This window comes from Entelurus aequoreus, linkage group LG20 (genome assembly GCF_033978785.1).
Source record: "Entelurus aequoreus isolate RoL-2023_Sb linkage group LG20, RoL_Eaeq_v1.1, whole genome shotgun sequence".
In the NCBI taxonomy this organism is placed as follows: domain Eukaryota; kingdom Metazoa; phylum Chordata; class Actinopteri; order Syngnathiformes; family Syngnathidae; genus Entelurus; species Entelurus aequoreus.
This window is the reverse complement of record NC_084750.1, coordinates 14,075,286-14,089,803: the sequence shown is the minus strand read 5'-3', so window position 1 is coordinate 14,089,803 and position 14,518 is coordinate 14,075,286. Positions and strand designations below refer to the sequence as shown.

The window sequence follows — 14,518 nt, the reverse complement described above, 5'->3', positions numbered from 1 at the left end:
AAGTCTAAGTCTAAGTAAGTTTTTGCTGTCGTCCAGCATTCTGTTTTTGTTCACTTTGTAGCAAGTTCAGTTTTACTTTTGTTTTGCATAGCCATCCCTATGCTTCAGTGCCTTTTTCCTAGCGGGACTTGCCTTTTGTTCATTTTTGGTTTAAGCGTTACATACCTTTTACATAACCAAAAAAAGGTTGAAAAATACAGCACCAGACAACGGCACATTATTGTAATTATTGATTTGCAAAAAATATTTGTTCGACTAATCAGGTGAAGTTGCCTAATTTCTCGCGGCACACTAGTATGCCGTGACATATTGTCTGGTGTGCCGTGAGAAATTAGGCAACTTCACCTAATTGGTCGAAAAAATAAAGGCTAAAATAATAATACAATAAAAACATCTGTCAAAATGTTTTAGTACGACTTTGAAGCCGTACATTAGAAAAAAAAATCATAATAATATGACTCCTTTAAAGGCCTACTGAAATGAATTTTTTTTATTTAAACGGGGATAGCAGATCCATTCTATGTGTCATACTTGATCATTTCGCGATATTGCCATATTTTTGCTGAAAGGATTTAGTAGAGAACAACGACGATAAAGTTCGCAACTTTTGCTCGCTGATAAAAAAAAACCTTGCCCCTACCGGAAGTAGCGTGACGTCACAAGCGGTAGTGCTGCTCACAATTCCCCGTTGTTTACATGGAGCGAGAGATATTAGGAGCGAGAAAGTGACGATTACCCCATTAATTTGAGCGAGGATGAACGATTCGTGGATGAGGCACGTTAGAGTGAAGAACTAGAGTGCAGTGCAGGACGTATCTTTTTTCGCTCTGACCGTAACTTAGGTACAAGCTGGCTCATTGGATTCCACACCCTCTCCTTTTTCTATTGTGTATCACAGATTTGTATTTTAAACCATCTCAGATACTATATTCTCTTGAAAATGAGAGTCGAGAACGCGAAATGGACATTCACAGTGACTTTTATCTCCACGACAATACACTTAGCTACTGAGCTAACGTGATAGCATCGTTCTCAAATGCAGATAGAAACAAAATAAATAAACCCCTGACTGGAAGGATAGACAGAAGATCAACAACACTACTATCAGGAGACACGAACCAAACACTGGACATGTATATACACGGTTAATATGTATTCGACGCCTGTCGAAGCCTAGCAATGCTGTTGCTAACGACGCTAACTGAACAACGGGACCTCGTCAGAGCTATGATAAAAACATTAGCGCTCCACCTACACCAGCCAGCCCTCCTCAGCTCAACACCCGTGCTCACCTGCGTTCCAGCGTTTGACGATGCGGTCGGCGGCCCGGAGACGTAGGAAGTCAAGGTGAGTTCGCCGCTAGCGCGTCTGCTATCCAAGTCAAAGTCCTCCTTGTTGTGTTGCTACAGCCAGCCGCATACACCGATCCCACCTACAACGTTCTTCTTTGCAGCCTCCATTGTTCATTAAACAAATTGCAAAAGATTCACCAACACAGATGTCCAGAATACTGTGGAATTTTGTCGAAGAAAACAGAGCTCTGTGTCCAATATGGTCCAAACACTTCCGTGGATCTCTCGACGTCACGCGCATACGTCATCCTCCAAAGGCGTTTTGAACCGGAAGTTTAGCGGGAAATTTAAAATGTCACTTTATAAGTTAACCCGGCCGTATTGGCATGTGTTGCAATGTTAAGATTTAATCATTGATATATAAACTATCAGACTGCGTGGTCGCTAGTAGTGGCTTTCAGTAGGCCTTTAATGCGCCCTATAATCCGGTGCGTCTTATGGTCCAGAAAATACGGTAAATGGTTTGTATTTATTAAGCGCTGTAATATACCTGGAGTGATAACCAAAGCGCTTTCCATGATACGTCACATTCACCCATTTAATAAAGTTGGTAAATGGAGCTTCCAGTGCTACGAAGGAAATTTTTTGTAGTTTTACAACAGTCCCTTTTTTATAGCACGGTGTACCTTAAAGGCCTACTGAAATGATTTTTTTTTATTTAAACGGGAATAGCAGATCCATTCTATGTGTCATACTTGATCATTTCGCGATATTGCCATATTTTTGCTGAAAGGATTTAATAGAGAAAATCGACGATAAAGTTCGCAACTTTTGCTCGCTGATAAAAAAAAGCCTTGCCTGTACCGGAAGTAGCGTGACGTCACAGGAGCTAGTATTCCTCACAATTCCCCGTTGTTTACAATGGAGCGAGAGAGATTCGGACCGAGAAAGTGATGATTACCCCATTAATTTGAGCGAGGATGAAAGATTCGTAGATGAGGAACGTTACAGTGAAGGACTTGAGAGACAGTGATGGACGTATCTTTTTCCGCTCTGACCGTAACTTAGGTACAAGCTGGCTCATTGGATTCCACACTCTCTCCTTTTTCTATTGTGGATCACGGATTTGTATTTTAAACCACCTGGGATACTATATCCTCTTGAAAATGAGAGTCGAGAACGCAAAATGGACATTCAGTGCCTTTTATCTCCACGACAATACATCGGCGAAATGCTTTAGCTACGAGCTAACGTGATAGCATCGTGCTTTAACTGCATATAGAAACAAAAAAATTAAGGATAGAAGGAAGGATAGATAGAAAATCAACAATACTATTAAACCGAGGACATGTAAATACACGGTTAATGCTTTCCAGGCTGGCGAAGGTTAACAATGCTGTGCTAACGACGCCATTGAAGCTAACTTAGCAACTTAGCAACGGGACCTCACAGAGCTATGCTAAAAACATTAGCTCTCCACCTACGCCAGCCAGCCCTCATCTACTCATCAACACCCGTGCTCACCTGCGTTCCAGCGATCGGCAGAAGGACGGAGGACTTCACCCGATGCGTTTGGCGGCCCGGAGACGTAGGAAGTCAAGGTGAGGTCGGCGGCTAGCGCGGCTAGCGCTCCAACAAAGTCCTCCTGGTTGTGTTGCTGTAGTCCGCTGCTAATACACCGATCCCACCTACAACTGTCTTCTTTGCAGCCTTCATTGTTCATTAAACAAATTGCAAAAGATGTCCAGAATACTGTGGAATTATGAAATGAAAACAGAGCTTTTTGTATAGGATTCTACGGGGTACCATAACTTCCGTTACTCTGACTTCGTCACGCGCATACGTCATCATACCGCGACGTTTCAGCCGGATATTTCCCGGGAAGTTTTAAAAGTCACTTTATAAGTTAACCCGGCCGTATTGGCATGTGTTGCAATGTTAAGATTTCATCATTGATATATAAACTATCAGACTGCGTGGTCGCTAGTAGTAGGTTTCAGTAGGCCTTTAAAATCGATAAGCGAGCCATGCCTGCAGACTACAAATGTGAACGGCCTTACATTGAGTTTACAATTGGCTCACGGTACTCCAAGCGATAATGAATTTGCATGGAGGAGCCTTAACCAGGTCAGACAGAACAACAGCAGAAAGGAACGGGCTCGGGCAAGGACTCAATTATTTTGCCACTGGAAACACGTACTCATTACATTTAACCATGCGCCTTTCTTTGGAGCTCCCCAGTTGCCGCCTTTTGAAAGAGAAAGGTAATTTGTTCAACCTTGGTGGTCAGACCTGCCAATTACAATTGAGGTCCGGGGGGCTGTATCGCAGGGGGAGATTGCAAGCTGACAGGAAATAGATGTGTCCAGATACAGACGTGAAGGTATGCTCTTATCAGACGCCATGTTGATTATTACAAAATGTCAACTTCAGGGAATCGGTGCACTTTGTGTCTGTCATATTTGTTTCCCATACAGCTGCTTCACAATAAGGCAGCAGAATTAGAATGTGCAGGCAGAGTAAAAGTAAGGAGTGCATAGTCAATGTGCTGGGGGGGTCACTGGCAAGACCTCTGATGAATATATGAATAACAAGGCATGGCAAAGGTCTCCATTGAGACTAAACATCTCCTTTCTGCTTGACCTTTACTTGCCACTGCTGCTTCCCCACCGCTTGTTTGTGGACATGGTAGAAGTTGGTTTGCACTCTTAATTGTTGGGCCTCACCTTTCTTAAATGTACAGTATCGTGTAGACCAGGGGGGTCCAAACTCTCTGACTTGGGCTAAAAACTGTATTTTGGTCCCGGTACCATACTTGCCAACCTTGAGACCTCCGATATCGGGAGGTGGGGGGGGGGGGGGGGGGGGGGGGGGTGTTTGGGGCGGGGGCGTGGCTAAGGGTGTGGTTAAGAAGAGAGTATATTTACAGCTAGAATTCACCAAATCAAGTATTTCATATATATAAATAATATATATATATATATTAGGGTTGCAACAACTAATCGATTAAAATCGATTATAAAAATAGTTGCCGATTCGTTGGATCTATGCTATGCGCATGCGCAGAGGCTTTAAAAAAAAAAAAAATATATATATTTTTTATTTTTTTAAAATAGACCTTTATTTATAAACTGCAACATTTACAAACAGCTGAGAAACAATAATCAAAATAAGTATGGTGCCAGTATGCTGTTTTTTTTCAATAAAATACTGGAAAGGACAGAAATGTAGTTTGTCTCTTTTATCCGATTATTAATCGATCAATCGAAGTAATAATCGACAGATTAATCGATTATCAAATTAATCGTTAGTTGCAGCCCTAATATATATATATATATGTATGAAATACTTGACTTTCAGTGAATTCTAGCGATATATATATATATATATATATATATATATATATATATATATATATATATATATATATATATATATATATATATATATATATTTTTTTTTTTAAATGTTATTATACATATAAATAAAATACTTGAATTTCAGTGTTCTGCAGGCTATCCAGTAGATGACAGTATTGTCCTGTTTAAGAGTGTCACAACATTGCTGTTTACTGCAGACGAACTGCTTTACGGTAGACTAAACGTGACTGCTGTTGTTGTGTGTTGGTACCGCGCTGGGAGGACGTTAATGAAACTGCCTAACAATAAACCCACATAAGAGGGCAGTATAGCTCGGTTGGTAGAGTGGCCATGCCAGCAACTTGAGGGTTGCAGGTTCGATCCCCGCTTCCGCCATCCTAGTCACTGCTGTTGTGTCCTTGGGCAAGACACTTTACCCACCTGCTCCCAGTGCCACCCACTCTGGTTTAAATGTAACTTAGATATTGGGTTTCACTATGTAAAGCGCTTTGAGTCACTAGAGAAAAGCGCTATATAAATATAATTCACTTCACTTCACTAAGAAACCAAGAACTCTCTCTCCTTGTTGTGCACTCTACTCTCTAAAAGCCGTAGATGTTACGACGTCATTGGGCAGGCAAGCTGTTTATATTGTGGGAAAGCGGACGTAAAAACGGCTGTCCCCACTCAGGTCCGCATTGCGCTGGAGGGGGCGTGGCCTCCAGCTCCGGCTGAATACCGGGAGTTTGTCGGGAGAAAATCTCTGCCGGGAGGTTGTCGGGAGAGGCGCTGAATACCGGGATTCTCCCGCTAAAAACGGGAGGGTTGGCAAGTATGCGGTACCGATACCAAAATGTATTTCGATACTTTACAAAAAATGGCATTATTGTCTTTATTGTAACAATACATCTTAGGGTACATTAAACATATGTTTATTATTGTGTGGATGCTCCTAAGCATTCATACACATTCACACTTTTCTACACCAAAATTCATCTATTTCTTCTTCTTCTTCTGCTTCTCCAGATTTTGGCGCGCTCTACCTTCCACATTTTTCATCCGATTCCAACCGTTCCAACTTCAAACTGTTCAGCCTATTTGGGAATTGCAGGCTTTCCCTTGACAAATTCCAAAAATTCCCCAGATTTCCCAGAATTCCAGGTTTTCCGGGGACTTTTTTCCCATTCAAAATCACTTGGCCATTTTTCAAACTTCCACCATTGCCACATTTTTCAACCGATTTAAACCATTTTACCTTCAACATATTCTACTCATCATGGACAATCAAACTATCATGTTTCCAAGTTAAAAAAAATTCCAGGAATTCCCAGAATTCCCTTTTTTCAAACCCTTTATGACCCTTTTTTCTGGCGACTACGCTTTCCATATTTTTCAACCGTTCCACCGTCAAAACATTCCTCTTAATCGGGACAAAAAACAAAGTTGTTTTTCAAATGGAAAAATTCCCTTTTTTTCTGAAATTCCTGGAATTCCTTAATCCCATTTCTCAATTAAAAATGTTACTACTTCAACATTTCTCGACCGATGTGAAAAATTCCAACACCAACTATTTCAACTCATTCAGAACATTCAAGTCTTTTAACATTTTCCCCAAAATTCCAGCTTTTCCTAAAATTCCCAGATTTCCCATAGTTCCAGGGGTTCCGGGGACATTTTTCCTATTCAAAATGAATTGGCCATTTTTCAAACTTCCACCATTTCCAAAGTTTTCAACCAATTCAAACCATTTTACCTTCAACATATTCTACTCATCATGGACAATCAACCTATCATGTTTCCAAATTAAAAAAATTCCAGGAATTCCCAGAATTCCCTTTTTTCAAACCCTTTCTGACCCTTTTTTCTGGCGACTACGCTTTCCACATTTTTCAACCGTTCCACCATCAAAACATTCCTCTTAACCGGGACAAAAAACAAAGTTGTTTTCAAAATGGAAAAATTCCCGTTTTTCCCGAAATTCCTGGAATTCCTTAATACCATTTCTCAATTAAAAATGTTACTACTTCAACATTTCTCAATTAAAAATGTTACTACTTCAACATTTCTCGACCGATGTGAAAAATTCCAACACCAACTATTTCAACTCATTCAGAACATTCAAGTCTTTTAACATTTTCCCCAAAATTCCCCGCTTTTCCTAAAATTCCCGCTTTCCTAAAATTCCCAGATTTCCCATAATTCCAGGGGTTCCGGGGACATTTTTCGTATTCAAAATGAATTGGCCATTATTCAAACTTCCACCATTGCCAAAGTTTTCAACCAATTCAAACCATTTTACCTTCAACATATTGTACTCATCATGGACAATCAAACTATCATGTTTCCAAATTTAAAAATTCCAGGAATTCCCAGATTCCCTTTTTCAAACCCTTTTTAACCCATTTTTCTGGCGACTACTCATTCCACCTTTTTCAACCGTTCCACCGTCAAAACATTCCTCTTAATCGGGAAAAAAAACAAAGTTGTTTTTCAAAATGGAAAAATTCCAGTTTTTCCCGAAATTCCTGGAATTCCTTAATCCCATTTCTCAATTAAAAATGTTACTACTTCAACATTTCTCGACCGATGTGAAAAATTCCAACACCAACTATTTCAACTCATTCAGAACATTTAAGTCTTTTAACATTTTCCCCCAAAATTCCCGCTTTTCCTAAAATTCCAGATTTCCCAGAATTCCAGGGGTTCCGGGGACATTTTTCCCATTCAAAATGAATAGGCCATTTTTCAAACTTCCACCATTGCCAAAGTTTTCAACCAATTCAAACCATTTTACCTTCAACATATTCTACTCATCATGGACAATCAAACTATCATGTTTCCAAGTTTTAAAAAAATTCCAGGAATTCCCAGAATTCCTTTTTTTCAAACCCTTTCTGACCCTTTTTTCTGGTGACTACGCTTTCCACATTTTTCAACCGTTCCACCCTCAAAACATTCCTCTTAATCAGGACAAAAAACAAAGTTGTTTTTCAAAATAGAAAAATTCCTGTTTTTCCCGAAATTCCTGGATTTCCTCAATACCATTTCTCAATTAAAAATGTTACTACTTCAACATTTCTCGACCGATGTGAAAAATTCCAACACCAACTATTTCAACTCATTCAGAACATTCAAGTCTTTTAACATTTTCCCCAAAATTCCCGCTTTTCCAAAAATTCCCAGATTTCCCAGAATTCCAGGGTTTCTGGGGACATTTTTCCCATTCAAAATGAATTGGCCATTTTTCAAACTTCCACCATTGCCCAAGTTTTCAAACCATTTTACCTTCAACATATTCTACTCATCATGGACAATCAAACTATCATGTTTCCAAGTTGAAAAAAATTCCAGGAATTCCCAGAATTCCCTTTTTTCAAACCCTTTCTGACCCTTTTTTCTGGCGACTACGCTTTCCACATTTTTCAACCGTTCCACCGTCAAAACATTCCTCTTAATCGGGACAAAAAACAAAGTTGTTTTTCAAAATGGAAAAATTCCCGTTTTTCCCGAAATTCCTGGAATTCCTCAATACCATTTCTCAATTAAAAATGTTACTACTTTAACATTTCTCGACCGATGTGAAAAATTCCAACACCAACTATTTCAACTCATTCAAAACATTCAAGTCTTTTAACATTTTCCCCAAAATTCCTGCTTTTCCTAAAATTCCCAGAATTCCAGGGGTTCCGGGAACATTTTTTCTATTCAAAATGAATTGGCCATTTTTCAAACATCCACCATTGCCAAAGTTTTCAACCAATTCAAACCATTTTACCTTCAACATATTCTACTCATCATGGACAATCAAACTATCATGTTTCCAAATTAAAAAAATTCCAGGAATTCCCAGAATTCCCTTTTTTCAAACCCTTTTTAACCCATTTTTCTGGCGACTACTCATTCCACCTTTTTCAACCGTTCCCCTGTCAAAACATTCCTCTTAATCGGGAAAAAAACAAAGTTGTTTTTCAAAATGGAAAAATTCCCGTTTTTCCCGAAATTCCTGGAATTCCTTAATCCCATTTCTCAATTAAAAATGTTACTACTTTAACATTTCTCGACCGATGTGAAAAATTCCAACACCAACTATTTCAACTCATTCAGAACATTCAAGTCTTTTAACATTCTCCCCAAAATTCCTGCTTTTCCTAAAATTCCCAGAATTCCAGGGGTTCCGGGAACATTTTTTCTATTCAAAATGAATTGGCCATTTTTCAAACATCCACCATTGCCAAAGTTTTCAACCAATTCAAACCATTTTACCTTCAACATATTCTACTCATCATGGACAATCAAACTATCATGTTTCCAAATTTAAAAAATTCCAGGAATTCCCAGAATTCCCTTTTTTCAAACCCTTTTTAACCCATTTTTCTGGCGACTACTCATTCCACCTTTTTCAACCGTTCCCCTGTCAAAACATTCCTCTTAATCGGGAAAAAAACAAAGTTGTTTTTCAAAATGGAAAAATTCCCGTTTTTCCCGAAATTCCTGGAATTCCTTAATCCCATTTCTCAATTAAAAATGTTACTACTTCAACATTTCTCGACCGATGTGAAAAATTCCAACACCAACTATTTCAACTCATTCAGAACATTTAAGTCTTTTAACATTTTCCCCAAAATTCCCGCTTTTCCTAAAATTCCCAAATTTCCCAGAATTCCAGGGGTTCTGGGGACATTTTTCCCATTCAAAATGAATAGGCCATTTTTCAAACTTCCACCATTGCCAAAGTTTTCAACCAATTCAAACCATTTCACCTTCAACATATTCTACTCATCATAGACAATCAAACTATCATGTTTCCAAGTTTTAAAAAATTCCAGGAATTCCCAGAATTCCCTTTTTTCAAACCCTTTCTGACCCTTTTTTCTGGCGACTACGCTTTCCACATTTTTCAACCGTTCCACCGTCAAAAAATTCCTCTTAATCGGGACAAAAAACAAAGTTGTTTTTCAAAATGGAAAAATTCCTGTTTTTCCCGAAATTCCTGGAATTCCTTAATCCCATTTCTCAATTAAAAATGTTACTACTTCAACATTTCTCGACCGATGTGAAAAATTCCAACACCAACTATTTCAACTCATTCAGAACATTCAAGTCTTTTAACATTTTCCCCAAAATTCACGCTTTTCCTAAAATTCCCGCTTTTCCAAAAATTCCCAGATTTCCCAGAATTCCAGGGGTTCCGGGGCCATTTTTCCTATTCAAAATTAATTGGCCATTTTTCAAACTTCCACCATTTCCAAAGTTTTCAACCAATTAAAACCATTTTACCTTCAACATATTCTACTCATCATGGACAATCAAACTATCATGTTTCCAAATTTTAAAAAATTCCAGGAATTCCCAGAATTCCTTTTTTTCCAAACCCTTTCTGACCCTTTTTTCTGGCGACTACGCTTTCCACATTTTTCAACCGTTCCACCGTCAAAACATTCCTCTTAATTGGGACAAAAAACAAAGTTGTTTTTCAAAATGGAAAAATTCCCGTTTTTCCCGAAATTCCTGGAATTCCTTAATACCATTTCTCAATTAAAAATGTTACTACTTCAACATTTCTCGACCGATTTGAAAAATTCCAACACCAACCATTTCAACTCATTCAGAACATTCAAGTCTTTTAACATTTTCCCCAAAATTCCCGCTTTTCCTAAAATTTCCAAAAATTCCCAGATTTCCCAGAATTCCAGGGGTTCCGGGGACATTTTTCCTATTCAAAATGAATTGGCCATTTTTCAAACTTCCACCATTTCCAAAGTTTTCAACCAATTCAAACCATTTTTACCTTCAACATATTCTACTCATCATGGACAATCAAACTATCATGTTTCCAAGTTTAAAAAAAAATCCAGGAATTCCCAGAATTCCCTTTTTTCAAACCCTTTTTAACTCTTTTTTTCTGGCGACTACTCATTCCACATTTTTCAACCGTTCCACCGTCAAAACATTCCTCTTAATCGGGACAAAAAACAAAGTTGTTTTTCAAAATGGAAAAATTCCCATTTTTCCCGAAATTCCTGGAATTCTTTAATGCCATTTCTCAATTAAAAATGTTACTACTTCAACATTTCTCGACCGATGTGAAAATTCCAACACCAACCATTTGAACTCATTCAGAACATTCAAGTCTTTTAGCATTTTCCCCAAAATTCCCGCTTTTCCTAAAATTCCCAAATTTCCGAAAATTCCCAAATTTCCCAGTTTTACCCTTTAAAATAATTTTTAATATGTTTTTATATTGGTTTAATATTTATTTATTTTTTTGTTTTTATTCAGTCATTGGTGGAGCTAAGGATAATATTTGAATATTATTAAAAATTATTTTAAAGGGTAAAACTGGGAAATTTGGGAATTTTCGGAAATTTGGGAATTTTAGGAAATGCGGGAATTTTGGGGAAAATGCTAAAAGACTTGAATGTTCTGAATGATTTGAAATGGTTGGTTGATGTGAAAATTCCAACACCAACCATTTCAACTCATTCAGAACATTCAAGTCTTTTAGCATTTTCCCAAAATTCCCGCTTTTCCGAAAATTCCCAAATTTCCGAAAATTCCCAAATTTCCCAGTTTTACCCTTTAAAATAATTTTTAATATATTGTTTTTATATTGGTTTAATATTTATTTATTTTTTTGTTTTTATTTAGTCATTGGTGGAGCTAAGGATAATATTTGAATATTGTTTTTAATATTGTTGTGCAGTACTTTGGAAACATTTTAGTTGTTTAAATGTGCTATACAAATAAAGTGGATTGGATTGTTTTTTGTAGATAAAGATATTGTATTGGAGATGCTAATTTGTTTGATTTATAATAGTATAATCTGTTGCGATAGAAATAAAATAATGAAAGCCGAAAAAAAAAGAATGTGACGTTAGGCCTCGGCTGATCATCAATTTTGATGGAGGATTAATTGTCCCACAAATTATGCCGATAAACGATATTATTGTCATTATTATTTTTGAAACCAAATTAAGAACTAATGTAATCATGTAATAAAAATAATGCAATTAACCCTTTCAAACACAATCTTTTTTTTCCTCATGATTATTTTTTACCAAGGTCAAAAACCTTTAATTATCCTAAATTTGTAAGCAAACAACAATAATAATAATATGGATTCCCAATCTCTGTTAGCAAATATTGCACTTAAGTGAATATTCAAAATTTGTAACTGCAGTTTTTCCCCAAAACGCAAACTCGGGTGTTTTTTGTTGTTGTTTTTTCTTCTTTTGCCATCACTTTCCAACATGTTTGGCATCCTGGCTTGTTCAACCATGTTGCACACGCGTTTGAAACCAACATTTTCCAACACAGCGACGTTTGGCTTTGCAATCATCTTTTTGTTCTCCCAATGTGTTGTTACCTTGTGGCCAATCACAGAGACAGAGCTTGTGGATGACTGACAAGAGGGTTTACGCGATTGAATTCTGCTATTGAATAAACACAGGTGCTGGACCCTCTTTGCACACTGTTTGGAAGCAAGAGACAATGAAAACAAACACGCATGTACATGGCAATTTATCAATTTATCAAGTTCATTTTCATTTATCGTTCAAATAATTGATTAATCTATTATCGGCCCAGGCCTGTGTGATGTTAAAGTCCCCTCAGAGGAAACCTTTGCTATTGGATCATCATTTAAAACATTTATTTTTTACAAATTTAGGAAGAAAAAAAGTGTCTGGGGGCCGGAATATCTGATTTTTAGGAACACTAATACAAAACCTCACAATAATGTCTGATTGAATGCTAAACACGTTATGACAGACCGCCTTAAAAAACGGAATAAACTTTTACATTTTTTTACTAAATGAGACACCCAGAATGTACTTGAAAACAAAGAATGTGGGGTTTACAATATTAACTACACTGCAAAAAGTCAGTGTTCAAAAACAAGAAGAAAAAAACAAACAAAATGAGGGGTATTTTACTTGAACTAAGCAAAATGATCTGCCAATAGAACAAGAAAATTTGGCTTGTCAAGACTTTCCAAAACAAGCAAAATTAGTTAACCTCAATGAACCCAAAAATACCTTAAAATAAGTATATTCTCACTAATAAAAAGTGGTAGAAAAAAAAGAGTCCTTTTTGCTCAATATGTTGAAAAATATTCTTAAATTAAGTAAATGCTAGTGCCATTATCTTGACATAATGATATGCGCTCGGCATTACATTTCTTGAAACCAGCAAACTTGTACTGAAAACTAGTTTATTGTTCTTAATGGAAAGGCAACAAGGCAACATCTTGTTACTCCCGGTGTCTCCTAGCCGCTCAGGCAAATCATATGGTCTAAAAATGCATTTTTCCATCGATAACATGACATCATCACGCCAAGTGCCAATTAGTCAATTAGTGCAGTGGTCCCCAACCTTTTTGTAGCTGCGGACCGGTCAACGCTTGAAAATTTGTCCCACGGACCGGGGGGAAGGGGGGGGGGGGTGTATTTAAAAAAAAAAAAGTATTATTATTATTATTATTTTTTTACATAAATAAATACAATCATGTGTGCTTACGGACTGTATCCCTTCAGAATGTATTTATCTATATTGATATATAATGTATATATTGTGTTTTTTATGTTGATTTCATAAAAAATAAAAATAAAAATAATTGTATTTATTTTTTTTATTTTTTTTTATTTTTATTTTTATTTTTATTTCTTGTGCGGCCCGGTACAAATCGGTGGTTGGGGATCACTGAATTAGTGCGCATATATACAGCCCGGCTCCCGGCCAAAAGTTTTTTTAATTGTAATTTTGAAGAATTCATCTGAATGTGCATGAACTATTTCTGTTCAAAATTGTTTGAAATGTCACATTTTAAATGTTTAAATATTAACTGTCAGTTTACTGTACTGTGCCAACTGTACTACTATATGAGTACTTATTTTCTATTGTTTCATTGAAAATAAAACAGCAAAGTCCATTTGGCTGTCATCTGTTTTAATTATGAGACAAAATCGTGTCAAAGTAATTTTTTTTTTCATGCTTGAAATAAGAAATGATGACTTTAAAAAAGTAGTTTTATACTTGTGAGTGTTGATGACACAACAGTTGATATTCTAGTTTCAAGCATGTTTTACTCAATATAGGTCATCACATCTCAACAATAAGCTGTAATATCTTACTGAGATCATTTAGGACCAAAACCCTTAAAACAAGTAAAACACTCTAACATAAAAATAATTATCTTATCAGACAGAAAATAAGCAAATATCACCCTTATTTGAGATATTTCATCTTACTTAGATTTCAGTTTTGGCAGAGTATGAAGTAGAGATGTCCGATAACATCGGCCGGCTGATATATATATATATATATATATATATATATATATATATATATATATATATATATATATATATATATATATATATATATATATATATATATATATATATATATATAATGTGTTAATTCGATTATCCAAAAAAAATAGTGCTCGATATCGTGGTAGAGCGTAATATATATATATATATATATTTCATATATATATATATTAGAGATGTCCGATAATATCGGCCGGCCGATATTATCGGCCGATAAATGCTTTAAAATGTAATATCGGAAATTATCGGTATCGGTTTTTTTTATTATCGGTATCGTTTTTTTAATCATTTTTAAAAAATTATTAAATCAACATAAAAAACACAAGATACACTTACAATTAGTGCACCAACCCAAAAAACCTCCCTCCCCCATTTACACTCATTCACACAAAAGGGTTGTTTCTTTCTGTTATTAATATTCTGGTTCCTACATTATATATCAATATATATCAATACAGTCTGCAAGGGATACAGTCCGTAAGCACACATGATTGTGCAGGCTGCTGGTCCACTAATAGTACTAACCTTTAACAGT

The 14,518-nt window shown here is 36.5% G+C and overlaps 1 protein-coding gene across 1 annotated transcript in view; it reads left to right on the top strand.

Moving 5' to 3' along the window:
* The window catches only part of vps50 (VPS50 EARP/GARPII complex subunit), a 481,936-nt gene that overhangs the window by 74,823 nt on the left and 392,595 nt on the right, over nucleotides 1–14,518 (top strand). The window lies entirely within an intron of this gene.